Source organism: Salvia splendens, chromosome 14, assembly GCF_004379255.2.
Source record: "Salvia splendens isolate huo1 chromosome 14, SspV2, whole genome shotgun sequence".
In the NCBI taxonomy this organism is placed as follows: Eukaryota; Viridiplantae; Streptophyta; class Magnoliopsida; order Lamiales; family Lamiaceae; genus Salvia; species Salvia splendens.
This window is the reverse complement of record NC_056045.1, coordinates 1,464,919-1,481,220: the sequence shown is the minus strand read 5'-3', so window position 1 is coordinate 1,481,220 and position 16,302 is coordinate 1,464,919. Positions and strand designations below refer to the sequence as shown.

Sequence of the window (16,302 nt, the reverse complement as noted above, 5' to 3'; positions counted from 1 at the left end):
TCAATTTTCATTATCATTTAGTATTTCACATTATCATAAATTTTTTTATTACTTATATATGTAAATACCCCAAATAAAATCTTGATAATTCTTATAGCATAATAATTTACAAACATGTACTGTAGTAGTTTAAGATATATAAGGACCAACTTGCAAATATTTTGGACCATACATAAAAACCAACAATATAATATCGTCGAATTTTTAATATTTTATACCAGTAGTTATGCAAAAACCAATATCATTACAACGATATACCCTCGTCCTACAAATATTGCCTCATTTTTCTATTTCCGTCCGTTTCACAAAATTTGTCTCATTTCACTTTTTACCATTTTTGGTAGTGGACCTCATATTCCACTAACTCATTCCTATTCACATTTTATAATAAAACTAATATATAAAAGTAGGACTCACATTCCACTAACTTTTTAAACTCATTTTTCATTACATTTTATAAAACCCGTGCCCAGTCAAAGTGAGACAATCTTTATGGGACGAAGGGACTAAAAAAATGTTGTATGAAATTCCAAAATTAAAATTTTCTACTATTATATAACCCTATGAAAAATAACATCAACTCTTATACTCCATATCTTTACACTTTACATGCACAAATAAATAAAAAATAAAATCAACAAATAGAAAAAAAAAAACAAATTCCTAACACGAACAATGTTACATCTCGTATTTCACTATCAAACAAATTTCTTAGGATCAGTCACATTGATCCTCCAACCCTAACTCTCCGGCCACCTTCCTGTTCCACTCCAACTCGATCTTCCTCCGCCCCGAGAGGCGGCAGGGCCGCTGCAGGTCTAACGGCATGGCGTCGTGCACCCTCCACCAGCGGCGGTGGGCGACGTCGCTGGCGTAGACGTGCTGGTCGGCGACGTCCCAGTTGCAGTTGTAGTCCCTGTAGCACATCCACGGCTTCACCCCGAGGTAGTGGATCGAGTAGAGCTCCGGTGGGTCCGACCCGAACAGCTGGTTCTTGACCCGGGCTTCGGCGGAGGAGTTGGATGGGATGTTCTTGAGGAAGTAGATGCGGCGGGGGAGGCGGTGCCACCACACGAACACCTCGTTTAGGAAGCCCTGGTCGCCGTCGTTGTACTAGGTTATCTCGTTGCGGCGGCGCATCAGCGTCCGGAACGTGCAGTTTGACTTTGATGGCTCGATCACCATGATTCCTGCGGGGAAAAATGATAGAAATTTAACATTGTTCGCAATTATTATACGACGAAATATTCGAGTCACAATGTATGATGTATGATATATTGTTGATGTGGTTGTTAGTGTGTTGTAAAATACATGAAGATTTAGACGAAGATATGATCCCTCGTTCGGGTTGTCACATTAAATATAATTTTACATTGAATATAATTTTACTTGAATTAAACATGTGGACAACAAAACAAATTAGAATTTGATATAAAGTTTTATCGTTTGTCAGGGATAAACTCTGGCTATTCGTATTTATTTTTTTTGTATTTTAGGCTGTCTATAAAAAATTGTCTCTTTCAATTTACAAATATAGTAACGAGTTTAAAATATACTCCATCTGTTCTCTAATAATAGAATTTTTTTTCTTTCTCTCTAATAAAATGAGACTCATTTACTACTAACGCACTTTTCTTTTTATTTGTATTTTACTTTACCAATTTTATAATCGATCTGTCCATTATAATTTGTCACCATTTGACCCGGCTCGGGTTTTTAAAAATGTAACAGAAAGTGGGTTGAAAAGTTAGTGACATATGGGTCCTACTTTTATGTATTAGTTTTATAATAAAATGTGAGTGAGAATGAGTTAGTGGAATATGAAGTTCACTACTAATAATGGTAAAAGTGAAATGTGACAAATTTTTAGGGGCGGACGAAAATCGAAATAAGTGACAAATTTTTAAGAACAGAGGGAGTATTAAAACTTGTACTCCCTCCATCCCATAATAGATGACACACTTGGGAAATGACATGGGATTTTAGGAGATGTTTTGTGTGTTGAGTGGAAAGAAAAAATAATATATTTATATTAATGTGAGAGAGAACTTTTTTCAAAAAAGGAAATATGACATCTTTTATGTTACAAACTAAAAAGAAAAGTGTGACATCTATTATGGAACGAAGAGAGTATCATTTTAGAAGTTTCTACTTATACGGGACAATATTATTCTCAATCTATCAATCTATTTATCATTTTCTACCACGTTATATGCAACTTTCTTCATTCATAAATACATTTGTGTTAACTATTACTAACACTACATTTTAGGTGAGACACATTCTTTATCCACGAACTACTCTCTCCGTCTCGGCTAAGATGCACATTTCTTAGTTGACATGAAATTTTAGGAGTTATTGGTTAATATGTTTAATTGAAGAGAGAAAAAGTGTGTATAAGTATTAAAATAGAGCGAGAAAAGTGATGAATATTTTAATTGAAGTGAGAAAAAGTGGTTTGGTGTTTTAATTGAAGAGAGAAAATTTTCAAAAAGGAAATGTGTCATCATATTTGAGATAAATTAAAAAAGGAAAACATATCATCTTAAGTGGGACGGAGGGAGTATTAAACTTCGGTCTGCACCCACTAAGACCTTGGTGGACGAAAATAGTATTCCATCCGTCCCCACGGAGAGAGTGTGTTGTACTCCATCCGTCCACAAAAAATAATAGTATCATTTTGCAATTTTGAGATATTCACAAAAAATAGTTCCATTTTTAGAAATGGAAAGTTTCTTTCTTATACTTTATCCACTTTTTCTCCTCTCTCTCACCCTTTACCCATTTTTTCTCTATATCTTTCTTACTTTACCAATTTTCTCATTAAAATCCGTGTCGTTCATAAATGAGACTTTTTTTTTGTGGACGGATGGAGTATTAAATAAAATAAAGACATACTGTAATTGAAGATTTGGCCATCGTTGCCAGTGGCGGACATCTGAGGGAAGTGGAAGAGGATATCGATGTTGCGCAACAGAATAATGTCGGCGTCGATGAAAATGACCTTGCCGTAATCGGTGAGCTGCCATAGCCGGAACTTGCTGTAATTGTATTCGTTGTACGAATTCTTCTCCGCTCCCGGGTTCCGAATTCGTTTGATGAAACGGAGGGTCCAGTCAGCTCGCTTAAGGGTGATCCGGGTTGGCTCTGAAATGGATACGTCTAGGAGAAGAATTAGGTCACGACGAGTATGAGTCTGGATCAAACTCTGGGCTAGGGTTATAGCCCCACAAATATAGGACTTGGTGGAGTGGAGAACCGTGACATAAGCTTCTCTTTTTTGCGATTTTAGGGTAATGGCTTCGACTTTTGAAACATCATATCTTTCGTTGATTGATCCTTTTATTGTCGGACCAAATGTTAGCGAAGGAATGTAGTAAGTGATGATGTTTATACAATACATTAAGAATTAACTTCACTGTCAAGTTAGATAAACGTTTTTCCTCCAATCGATAGATTAGGTATCTGAGCCACTATAACAAAGACATATCATGAACCATATTGATTTCTAAAAAATCGCCTTTTCACTTACATGTGAAAACAATATTTATTTGTCAATATTAGAAAACAACCATACCTACTTTATAGAGTGAAATACAATCATCTAACCCTAACTAGATAAATAAAGTATATATATTTACATCAAGATTTAACGTAATGCGCCTGTAGCTCAGTGGATAGAGCGTCTGTTTCCTAAGCAGAAAGTCGTAGGTTCGACCCCTACCTGGCGCGATCTACTGTATTTTTTATAATTTATTTATTTCAGTAACTTTCATATATACATATTTTGGGGTTCTTGTATTTTCAAATTAGCTTAGACGTGATATTAAAATGTAACACCCCCTACCTATGCTAGTATTTTCTTCTTTTTTCTCGGTAATGTATGCTAGTATTTCTTTTATTTTCAAATAAACTTAAATTGGAGAAAGATATCGAGATTATCAATACGGGTTTCATTTTCTGAATCTACTATCGGACACGATATCATATATAATACCTTTATCCCATAAAGGCATAGCCAATTCGCAAGAGCCAACCGGCAAAGAAACCTTTTGCTCCAACCGCCGCATCTCCGGCCGGTAGAACCGCCACCGCCCTTCCCCACCACCTCCTTGCACCGGAAAAACTCCGGCATAGGGGCACACTCACTCAGCACCACCACCTTCCCCCGCCCGCCCCCATCCCGCCTCACCGCCATGTTGGCAGCTGCCAAATGCACCTGCAGCCGGAACACGTCCCGGCTACACCCTTCCTCCGGCTCCCGGCACGGCAGCTTCGCCACCACCACGTCCACGTACCCGTACCCCTCCCAATCCGGCATTGGAATCTCCGGGCACCTCGCGCCGGAATATTCCTCCTCCTCGTCGATCCACTCCGGAAAAATCGAATTCCACTGGAGCTCCGCCGGAACCTTCTCGAACGTCACCGGAATAATGTCGCCGGAGCTGCCCCATCCCGACACGTCTTCATCCTCCATGTTAATCATTCCGATCTTCATTCCACGGCTGATGCCTCAAGAAACTCGGAATCTCTCTCTTGATCAGCTCCGTTCTCGGTTTCGCCTTCCTACCGGCGACGGAATCTTCTAGAACCATCATGGTCCCGCTTTCGCTCTAATAATAAAAAGTTCAAGCGTTAATTAAATTAATCTTAATTGTTTTCGTTGCTCGGAAAAAATGTAAATCTCATGATCAGTAATCTCGTTACCGAGTGCTATGACTATTTTGGTGCTCGGTAAACAGTGTTTTTTTTTATATTTATAATTGTACCCCAATTGTATTTTATTCATTTTATAAATTTAAAAAATCGAAAAAATTAAACTTAAAAGGGTGAAGGTTAGCTCACTACCTTACCTTGTGGTGGCAGTCGAGGAGGGAGCAGCGGACGAAGGAGGTGACGCGGCGGCGGTCGTCGGATACGGAGGGGCAGAGGAAAAGGGTGGCGTAGACGACTATGAAGAGTGCCATGAAGAAGAGATTGATTCTTATGATTAGAGGTTTTGAAGAAGTTGACATCATGGTTAATGTGACACAGTTTTGATGGTTAATATGAATCAATATACACAATGATTTTGTGGGAAATGTTGGGGTGGTAGTTTTATTTTCTTTTGGGAGGAAAAGGATGAGATAATGAGGGTCTTTTATAATAGGGCAAATTGTCTGGAAATACATGCATTTGTGTCTGGTGTTGGTTTGAGCTTGCAGCGCTCTAACCAATGTGGGGGATTGTAGGAAAAACATGTAACATGTGGGAAATTAGAAAGGTCTCAAAACCTTTCATTTCCTAAGTCTTTTGGCTTTTCAACGTCCATGTGTTTATGAGGTGCCTTAAACCCGAGACCTCTCGTGTGGCCACTCCTAGCCTATAAATAGGCTTGTTTTGAGAGATGGAAGACACACAACACAATCTACAATCATTCTCTCTTCTCTCATAGCTCAAGCACTCTAGTTCGCATCTTAGGAGCATTGCATTGCTCGGTTCTCGCCTTCAATTCAAGTTCGCCGGAGCCTACGAGTTTGAGGTGCTTCAACTCGATAGGAGGAAAGTCGTTTCATCTTTGGGGACATTACGCCAATCCGTGAGCACTAGCCGGGGCGTATTTCGTCTTGCGGAGAGAGGGTCACCTCGACTCGACTTGAAGAAGACAATAGTTTGCATCTTGTTCCTTTTATTGTATCTACTTTGTTTTATTTACCTTCCAGTTTTTTTGTTCTTTTGTAATAGCAAGGGTTACCCGTGTAAAAGGCTGCAATATTTCCAACAATCGCAAGACGAAATATTGTACTCTTGTTGAAATCATGTCGACCGATGCTGGAGGAAACATGAAATTCAAAGCTGGAATAAAGCAACGAACGGTCGCAATGTCGATGCGCTATGGAATGGTTAATTCCTTGAGATCTATTTTCTTGAGAATGATGTTTATCGTTTGTCATTTGACAAGCAAGACCAATTTAGATTTGGTAGTAGTAATTGAGATGCATGGGTTGATGAATATACCAATGAACATTTGGTTCAATATAATTGTGTACTTATTGTTGGAAACAATAATGTACAAATTATTTGAACGTGTTGTTATAAACAACAAAGATCACGAGGTGATCGCAGTGGTCTCCGACGTGGACCATGGTAATAATCCAAATGAATGGTTTGTTGATACGGGTGCCACATGTCATGTGTGCTCCGAGAGAAGCGTTTTTTCTACTTACAAATCTGTTGGAGGTAGAAAAGTACGTATGAGAAACCAAGCCTCTTCCGAGGTGGTTGGTGTGGGTAATGTGTTCCTAAAATTAGGATCCGGAAAGGTTCTTACCCTCAAGGATGTGCTGCATGTCCCAGACATCCGAAATAATTTGGTGTCAGGTTCACTTCTAGTAAATCATGGATTTTCACTAGAATTTGAGTGTGAAAATGTTATATTGACCAAGTATGAAAAGTTCATAGGTGAAGGTCACCTAGTGAATGAGCTTTTTGAGCTGAATGTTACGGTCATTCACCGTGGAAAATGATTAAGAAATAAGAAAGATGACACATCCTCTTATTTGCTTGAGTGCTCTGATTTATGGCATAAAAGATTGGGACATGTAAATCTAAATGCTATAAAAAGATTAGTAAATCTTAATTTACTAAAAGTAGATAAGTTTAACTCACAAGAAAAATGTGAAGTCTGTGTTGAAGCAAAAATGACCAAGCTACCGTTTCGCTCGGTAGAACGGAGCACAAAACCTCTAGAGTTAATCCATACAGACGTATGTGATTTAAAATTTGTGCAAACTAGATGTGGTAAAAAGTACTTCATCACATTTATAGATGATTGCACAAGGTATTGTTACCTTTACTTATTGAGAAGTAAAGATGAGGCAATTGAAGCGTTTAAAGACTTCAAAAATGAAGCTGAAAATCAACTTAATTGTCGAATTAAGTGTGTTCGAAGTGATAGAGGTGGTGAGTATGTAGCCCCGTTTGCAGAATTATGTCATGCAAGTGGTATAATTCACCAAACAACGGCTCCATATTCTCCCAAGTCAAATGGAGTTGCTGAACGAAAAAATCGAACACTTAAAGAGATGATGAATGCTCTGTTGATTAATTCTGGTTTATCCCAGAACATGTGGGGGGAGGCTGTGTTAACAGCGAATCATATCCTGAATAAAATTCCACTAAAAAATAGGGATGTGACTCCTTATGAGTTGTGGAAAGGGAAGAAACCTTCATATTCATACCTCAAAGTGTGGGGGTGTTTAGCGAAGGTAGAAGTGCCACCTCCGAAACAAGTTGCAATAGGCCCTAAAATAGTCGATTGCATCTTTATTGGCCATGCACTTAATAGTAGTGCCTATCGTTTCCTAGTCCATAGGTCAGCTGTGCCTGGCGTGGCTGAAGGAACAATGATTGAGTCAATGAATGCTATATTCTTTGAGAATGTTTACCCTTGCAAGAGGCAAGAGGATCGTTCTAGTGAAAGAATGTTGGATGAATCCACTAGTTCTAATCCTCCAAAAAGGACGAGGTCAAGTCCTGAGGATGTTGAACCAAGACGTGGTAAAAGAGTTAAAGTTGCTAAAACATTTGGTCCCGACTTCATAACTTTTATGTTGGATGACGAACCAAAGTCATTGGCGGAAGCTCTGTCTGGCCCAGACGCGGCGTGGTGGCAAGAAGCTATCAACAGTGAAATTGAATCCATCATGAGAAATAACACTTGGGTGTTAGTAGACTTGCCTGAAGGTTGTAAGCCTTTAGGGTGCAAGTGGATTCTGAAAAGAAAATATAAGCCCGATGGTACTATAGATAAGTACAAAGCTCGCCTAGTTGTCCAAGGCTTTAAGCAGAAAGAAGGGTATGACTTTTTTGATACCTATTCACCTGTTACGAGAATCACTTCCATTCGGGTGCTTCTAGCGATTGCTGCTTTGCACAATCTTGAGATTCACCAAATGGATGTAAAAACTGCATTTCTAAATGGTGATCTGGAAGAAGAAATATATATGGAACAACCCGAAGGGTTTGTTGTGTCTGGGCAAGAGCGTAAAGTATGCAAACTGGTAAAGTCATTATATGGGTTGAAGCAATCACCATTACAATGGCATTTGAAATTTGACAACGTGATGTTGGCAAATGGATTCACTATCAATGAGTGTGATAAGTGTGTTTACATTAAGAACACAGATAACGGGTTTGTTATTGTGTGTCTATATGTTGATGATATGTTGATAATGGGCAGCGATAGTGCCATTATTAACGAGACAAAAAACATGTTGAAAAGAAATTTCGATATGAAAGATATGGGTCTAGCTGATGTGATTCTCAGAATCAAAATATTGAGGACTAATGAGGGGATTGCCTTAACGCAATCTCATTATGTTGAGAAAATGCTTAAGAAATTCAACTCGTTTGATTGTAAGCCAGCAAAGACTCCTTTGGAGCTCAATGTCCATCTGAGCAAGAATATGAGTGATTCTGTTGCTCAAGAAGAGTATGCAAAGGTCATAGGAAGTTTGATATTTATCACAAATTGTACTCGACCTGATCTTGCTTGTCCTGTAAACAAGTTGAGCCGATTTACGAGCAACCCAAGTAAGGAACATTGGAAAGCTCTCTGTAGAGTTTTGAGATACTTGAAGTATACTCTTAACTTTGGGTTGCATTACACAAGATATCCCCAAGTACTTGAAGGGTACTGTGATGCAAATTGGATCTCTGATTCAAAGGACTCATTTTCGACAAGTGGGTATGTGTTCACTGTGGGAGGTGGTGTTGTCTCGTGGAAATCAACGAAACAGACGTGTATTGCTCGTTCCACCATGGAATCTGAGTTTATCGCTTTGGATAAAGCAGGGGAAGAAGCCGAGTGGCTTAGAAACTTCCTAGAAGATATTCCATGTTGGAAGAAGCCAGTGCCCGCAGTATTGATACACTGTGATAGCAAAGCAGCTATAGGTAGAGCACAAAGTGGCTTTTATAATGGTAAGTCTCGACATATTCGTCGACGACATAATACCGTAAGGCAGTTGATCACAAGTGGCATTATCTCAGTTGACTATGTAAAGTCAGTGGATAACTTAACGGATCCGTTAACAAAAGGTTTAAACCGTGATCAAATGCAAAAATTGCTAAAAGGAATGGGACTGAAAACCACATCTTAAAAGATGAGTATAGTGGTAACCCAACCATACGATTGGAGATCCCATGGGATTGGTTCAATGGGAAAACGAAGCTATACAAATCTAGCTGTAACACTCAGAAGATTTTAATCTTCGCCCATTTTTTAGAAAGCATTGAGTGTTGTAACCTGCACGTGGTAAGAGGCTAAGTCTTTTGACTTTTAATGATTCTTGAAATCTCAAGGAGATGCAGTATGGCAGGATACTCATGAAAGAATCACCTATATAAGTGAGAAGTGAGGCCGCTTCGTGAGAGTAAGTCACTTATGAATTCCAAAGAGGTGTTCCACGGCCGAAACGGACACAAACGTGAGAACTGATGGAGTTGAGACTATATTGTGTTGATACTATTGACTAGGCATACACTAAGGAGGAATAGTTCAAGGCATCGCGTCCACAAGTTACCTCTCCAAATACAGTATTGTTTCTCGAGAACTGAGCAAAGAGTCTGCATACATGCATTTGTGTCTGGTGTTGGTTTGAGCTTGCAGCGCTCTAACCAATGTGGGGGATTGTAGGAAAAACATGTAACATGTGGGAAATTAGAAAGGTCTCAAAACCTTTCATTTCCTAAGTCTTTTGGCTTTTCAACGTCCATGTGTTTATGAGGTGCCTTAAACCCGAGACCTCTCGTGTGGCCACTCCTAGCCTATAAATAGGCTTGTTTTGAGAGATGGAAGACACACAACACAATCTACAATCATTCTCTCTTCTCTCATAGCTCAAGCACTCTAGTTCGCATCTTAGGAGCATTGCATTGCTCGGTTCTCGCCTTCAATTCAAGTTCGCCGGAGCCTACGAGTTTGAGGTGCTTCAACTCGATAGGAGGAAAGTCGTTTCATCTTTGGGGACATTACGCCAATCCGTGAGCACTAGCCGGGGCGTATTTCGTCTTGCGGAGAGAGGGTCACCTCGACTCGACTTGAAGAAGACAATAGTTTGCATCTTGTTCCTTTTATTGTATCTACTTTGTTTTATTTACCTTCCAGTTTTTTGGTTCTTTTGTAATAGCAAGGGTTACCCGTGTAAAAGGCTGCAATATTTCCAACAACTAGTCCTTCTCACAATTTATCTTAAGTTACACTAATTGCATTCCATGTTTAGTTCGATATTTAGCATTTCTTGAGTTATAGATTTCCTATGTTTGGTATCCATGATACTACTAAATGAGAGAGACAAATGTCTTTTTAACCCATTTACTTTTCTGAATTGATTGAAAATTAGACAACAATGAGGTTATTTGGGTAATTTTGGAGGAGTGAATTTCTTACCTCACCCTTTAATATCTAAACCAAAGAAATGGCCTCCATTAACCGGGCCTTGTAGAAATGAAAAGCGATGAAGCAAACATGTGATAGATAGAGATAAGGCTTAGTTAAGGTGCCCTAATGATAGAAGTATGATAGAATGTGTTACAAAATGGTTTTGTAGTAAGATTACAGTCGATATTCATACAGGGGCCCTTGGAGTAGCCAAGCACTAGTAAAGGTGAAATATAATGCCATGTCAGCACTCTGATTAATTTTTTACTTGTCTCACAAGTATTAAACTAAGCACGGTTAGCTGTTGCTTAAAAATATCAGTAAATACACAACCCTTAATGATTGAAGTCTATCAAGTCAGAGAAATGCGAGCTGATTAAACAGCCATAAAATCCACATATATCAAGCCTCAAAGTATTAGCACAAGCTAAAGAAAAACTTAAGGGAGAGTGAGTGACGAATTCCATAAGATAGGCATTCCATAACATTAATTCAATTCAAGTTAATTTAACAAATAAGATAAACATCAATCATTCAATTTGATACCTGAATGAGAAAAGCTTTGGCGTCTTCTCTTCTAAAACAAAGCAATCCGATAGACTTGACGCTGCTGGGATCAGAAATCTGCACGAATTCGTTGCTGGTGTTGCTCACCGTGTACACGGGTTTCCGGAGAGCCTCCTAGTCCTAGCTACATGCTCCGAATTGGGCTATTTTTTCTAGAAAATGTCTGATTATTAGGCTTTTTTTCTATAAAATGCCCAATTATTGGGGTTTTATAAATCGGCCTATTTCTTGGAGGAATCTAATTTTCTTATTCATAATTATGGAAATTAATTTGTTTATCTTATAACTTGATTTTTCAATCATTTTTTTTTAATTTCTATTATGGAAACTACATACATGATCTTTTCAGACTTTTTGATTTTTTTCCTTGATGGACAATTCTGGTTATATTCACAAATGCATGATGCTCTATTTTAAATTAACAGTGATGTTTAGATATGAAATACAGTTTTAGGATTATATTGACTTGCACAATCTCCGGGGAGTATTATATTGCTAACTCAATACTTGATTGCTAATTACAACTAAATAATAACTATTAGATATTCAAATTAAGGGCCTAGATCATTAGCTCTGGAACGTCAATACAATTAACAAAAAACGTCAATAGGGTAGTAACTAACTTTTAAAAATATACCATAACTTTAAAACGCATATAAGTTTTTTGGTCTAAATTATTTTTTCACACAACATATATCAAATTAAAGATAATTTCATAAGGATTCTAACGAGATCTCACTTGCATATGTTCCGATGTCAAAATTTGAAAAAAATTTCAAAAATTTTTAATTTTTTCGTACAACAACAAATGTAAAGATGATATATAAAATATGTCAATATAATACATGTAGAATGTCAATATAAACAATGTGTTAACATTCTCAAAACATTGTGTTGACATTCTCACAGTATTGTATTGATATTTTCGAAACACTGTATTGACATTTTCATCCAAACCCCTAATTTGGTAGTTTTTTTTATCTTTTTCGATTTAATTAATAAAAATGAAAATTACACGTGGCAAATTGTAGACCACAAGTTTTCTAAAATCCTATGATCTTAAATTAGTTGTAGTTGCAAATAAATGATGAGTTAGCAATTGATCACTCCCCTCCTACTTATTGGATCAAAATCAATAAAAATAGTGGGCAAGGTTCCTTTCGCTCCGTTAAATTGCCTAAACTGAATAAAAAAATGGAGTATTTTTCTAACACACACAATTGAAGAGATTAAGTTGGTAGCAATAAATTTCAGTCTAATTTAAGCACATAAATTTGATTGGGATTTAGTTATGATGCTACTTATAAACATAATAACAACAAAAACAAAGCATCAAAATTGAAGATTCAACATGTCACTAACAACTACTCCTATTTTAGTTTCTTTGCTTCCTATAACTCAAATAACCCAAATAACAACCAATATTATGATAAAAAAACAGCATCATGTTAACAAAAACAATGAAAGTATATGATCTTATATCCACACAATATAGAATCAAATTCAACAATCAACACTTATTACATCAATTCAAGTAGATGAAAACCTAAACCCTTGGACACCACAAATCACGATAGTCTCAAGGGCCGAGCCTCATTAAAACCTGCTCGAGCCAAAACCCTAATCGGGACAAAACACCCGAATAGGAAAAAGATTACTCGTCTAATCCAGTCAATCCCCTACTTCATATCCAAACCAAGCGGGCGAAAACCCTAGGGACATCAAGATTGCCATTGTGTTATCAGCGTTGACCGTAGCCGCCTTCTCCATCTCCTCCAACACATCCCTCTCCCTCCTACGACGCCTCTCCAACTCGTACTTCTCCTCTTCATCCTTGATACACAACCCGAGCCGCTTCAACGCCTCAGAATCCGGATACCCTTTCTCTCCAAATAGGGTTTCCAAATCCGTTGTTGTCACATCCATATTTCCGGAGGCATTTTTCTCCATATCTCCCAACGCCTTTCTTTGTCTTCGACGACGAATCTCCAGCTCATTAGACTGCTTCACCGCTTCAACGATCTGCATCGTCTTTGCAGCCTTGGAGATGGTCTCTGCGAATCGGGATTTGAGCACCGCGGCCAGCAGAGACTTCTTGGGAGACATGTGATCATCGGCTTCGAGTTCGACACCACCACTTTTTTCCAAGTAGATATTTCCATCTTGTTTGTGCAGTGGATAGATTTTGAATGAACATTGATCGATCAATTCATTCAAAATCTTGCGCCTCTTATTACCAATTTCGCAGGTTTCCTCTTCTTGTCCGTTGTTCGAAATCCTTTGCCTTTTCTTCCCCCTTTCACAAATTTCTTCACCCCTAACTTCAACGCCGGCGAGGTTTCCGTTAACCATCATCATCATCGAAAATTTGAGAGAGATAGAGGAAAAATTGAAAGAAATTATCTGCTTTGGAAGAAATACTTACCATATTTTGTAGAAGTAGGAGTATTTATTGAAAGAGGAAAAGGAAAACTTACCATAAGTAAAACACGGATTAGATTTTGTGGAGTATTCGAAATTAAAAATGAATTTTATTAGCTACGAACTACTATTCAACATGAAAATAATACATTTCATATCCCATTATTTTACTTAATTATTATTATTAGACTCCAATTATATTTTTTATCCCTCTTATCGTTATTTAGTTAGTTGTTGTACTTAATTATTAATGCAATTTTATAAATAATAACCTCTAATCACATTTTTTTAGTTCAAAAGTTTAATTACTTGTTTGTTGTATACTCATGTTATATGGAGTAGTATTTGTTAACTGAACTTTTTAACCACTATAAAGCACCTCGTTGGATGAAAGTATTTGGATAACTTAAATTGGGCTATTTTCGCTTTTTTTCCTGTCCGAATATTGGGCCATTTATTTAGGGCCTATCTTTTGGGCCTATGTAATAGTAATATTTTTTATTCATAATTATTGAAATTAATTAAGTTAACGTGCACAAATTTTTGACATTGCCTGTTTTTATTTTTATTAAAAACCTTTGTGTCTAAATACATTACCCTTGTGGTTTTCTGATATTTTCCCCAGCGAACAATCTCGATCAAATTAAAACTAATGTGAGTACAAATGGCATTTTAGCTTCTACCTGGCAAAAAAAAGGCAAGACAATATGTGGAGTATTTTGTCAAGAAATACACTCACACACAATATTTTTCTTATTTCTTCCTAACAAATAAAACTGATCAAATTAAAAATGATATGAAATACTACCTCCGTCCAACATTAAATGTTATGTCATATTTTTCCATTTCGGTCCGTCCCACAATAAGAGTCACATTTTTCTTTTATCATAAATGGTAAGTAGACCCCACATTCCAGCAACCAATTCTACTCACATTTATTATATAAAACTAATACTCCCTCCGTCCACGAAAATTAGGATACATTGTGAATGTCACGAGTTTTAATGTAGAATTAGTGAAGTAAGAGAGAAGGGAAAAAAATAAGAGAGAAGTAGTATTAGTGGAATGCGAGGTCCATATTATTAGCAAGTGAGAAGGGAAAAAAGTAAGAGAGAGGTTGTTGAAAACTTTCCTTTTTTTCATGCGTTCTAATTTTTTTGGACAACCAAAAATAGAAAATGTGTTATATTTTTCGTAGACGGAAGAGTATATATAAATGGAACCCACAGTCCACTAACTTATTCAATCCACTTTTCTTACATTTCTTAAAATCCGTGTCAACACTAAATATGATACTTAATGCGGAACGAAGGTAGTACACGTCACGTTACACATTATTATCGACCGGAAAATTGATATGGACAAATTTGTGAATACAATTGTCAATAATAAAATGACGACATTGTTTCCTTAAAAATTATAAACACCTCAATGTTATCATTGTTGGAAACATAGAAAGGCTTTTGAACTCTCGTTTGTCACAACTGTCATCGCATATTGATGGAGCTCTTTCTACTTTTGTTCTAGTCTAGTAATGGAATTCCATTTTAATGAAGAGGTTTAGATATATTCCGACTCAGGGAGTGACGCACAACAATTATGCGTCGTTATTAATGAACGACGCACAACCCTTATGCGTCTTTGGTTAATGACGCACAAGGGTTATGCGTCGTTCAAAGACGCATAAGAATTATGCGTCTTACCCTAGTGACGCATAACCCTTATGCGTCACACTGGTAAGCATTTCTGCCTGTCACCTGGGTGACCCGGGTTCGATCCCCGGCAACGGCGCAATTTTTTAAGTGATTAGTATTTGATAAAAATGAGTTATTCTAAACATTTATTTTTGGCAAATAGATATTACTCTTATAAAAAAGAATTATGCGCCTTTGCCGGGGATCGAACCCGGGTCACCCGGGTGACAGGCGGAAATGCTTACCAGTGTGACGCATAAGGGTTATGCGTCATTAGGGTAAGACGCATAATTCTTATGCGTCTTTAAACGACGCATAACCCTTGTGCGTCATTAACCAAAGACGCATAAGGGTTGTGCGTCGTTCATTAATAACGACGCATAACTGTTGTGCGTCACTTCCTGAGTCGGAATACAACTAAACTTCTTCATTAAAATGGAATTCCATTAACATGCATTACCCAAAAAAGAATTATTCCCATATTGATGTGACATGATGACGAGGTCTATTCAAGATTTTGAGTCCCACTAGCATATAAAAGAAGCTCGTGCGTGCACTAATTAACATAATCTACGGTCATTCTAATTAACATAATCTCTTTTTCAAAGCACATGACATTAGAATAATGTGGACAAGTATGAACTTTCTAGGACAATTCTTCTTAGTTATAGAAATTAATTAGGATAAAAGCATAATTAATGTATCCCTATTTTTAGTGACAGAGGCATAAGGGTATCCACTACGGGGACCGCCGCACCTATTGCCCCGACGGGGGCGATCCCGGGGCGCCTTATAGTTGTAACGACCCGCTAAACCGATATTATTAGAAACTATATTATTAGCTTGATTACCTATATAAATGACTTTTATGCGTTTAAATCCGAGTTTCGATAGATGGTCGTTGTTGTTTGTTTTGACGTTAGGCAAGTGAATAGAACACGTAAATGTATACATATTACACCTATATAATATAAATTTAAATAAATAAATAAGATTCCAAAATCCAAATTTTAATGTTCGATACATCCAACAAAAGTCCAACAAAATTTAATTTATACATCGTATGTTTTAAGAAAGTGGTACTTCAACGCGGACGGCCACGAACTTGAACCGATCATACCTACACCAAATTAAATGAACAAGCGAACAAATACTCAAATAATTATTTCAATAAACAAATAAAATATAAAAAAAGAG

The 16,302-nt window shown here is 37.3% G+C and overlaps 1 non-coding gene and 1 pseudogene across 1 annotated transcript; one reads left to right on the top strand and one right to left on the bottom strand.

Annotated features, from left to right (window-relative positions):
- Nucleotides 1-698: 698 nt before the first annotated feature.
- On the bottom strand, nucleotides 699-5,018 carry LOC121765625 (annotated as a pseudogene).
- On the top strand, nucleotides 3,660-3,732 carry TRNAR-CCU. The gene has a single exon. It is a non-coding gene; the product is annotated as a tRNA-Arg (tRNA).
- Nucleotides 5,019-16,302: the final 11,284 nt, after the last annotated feature.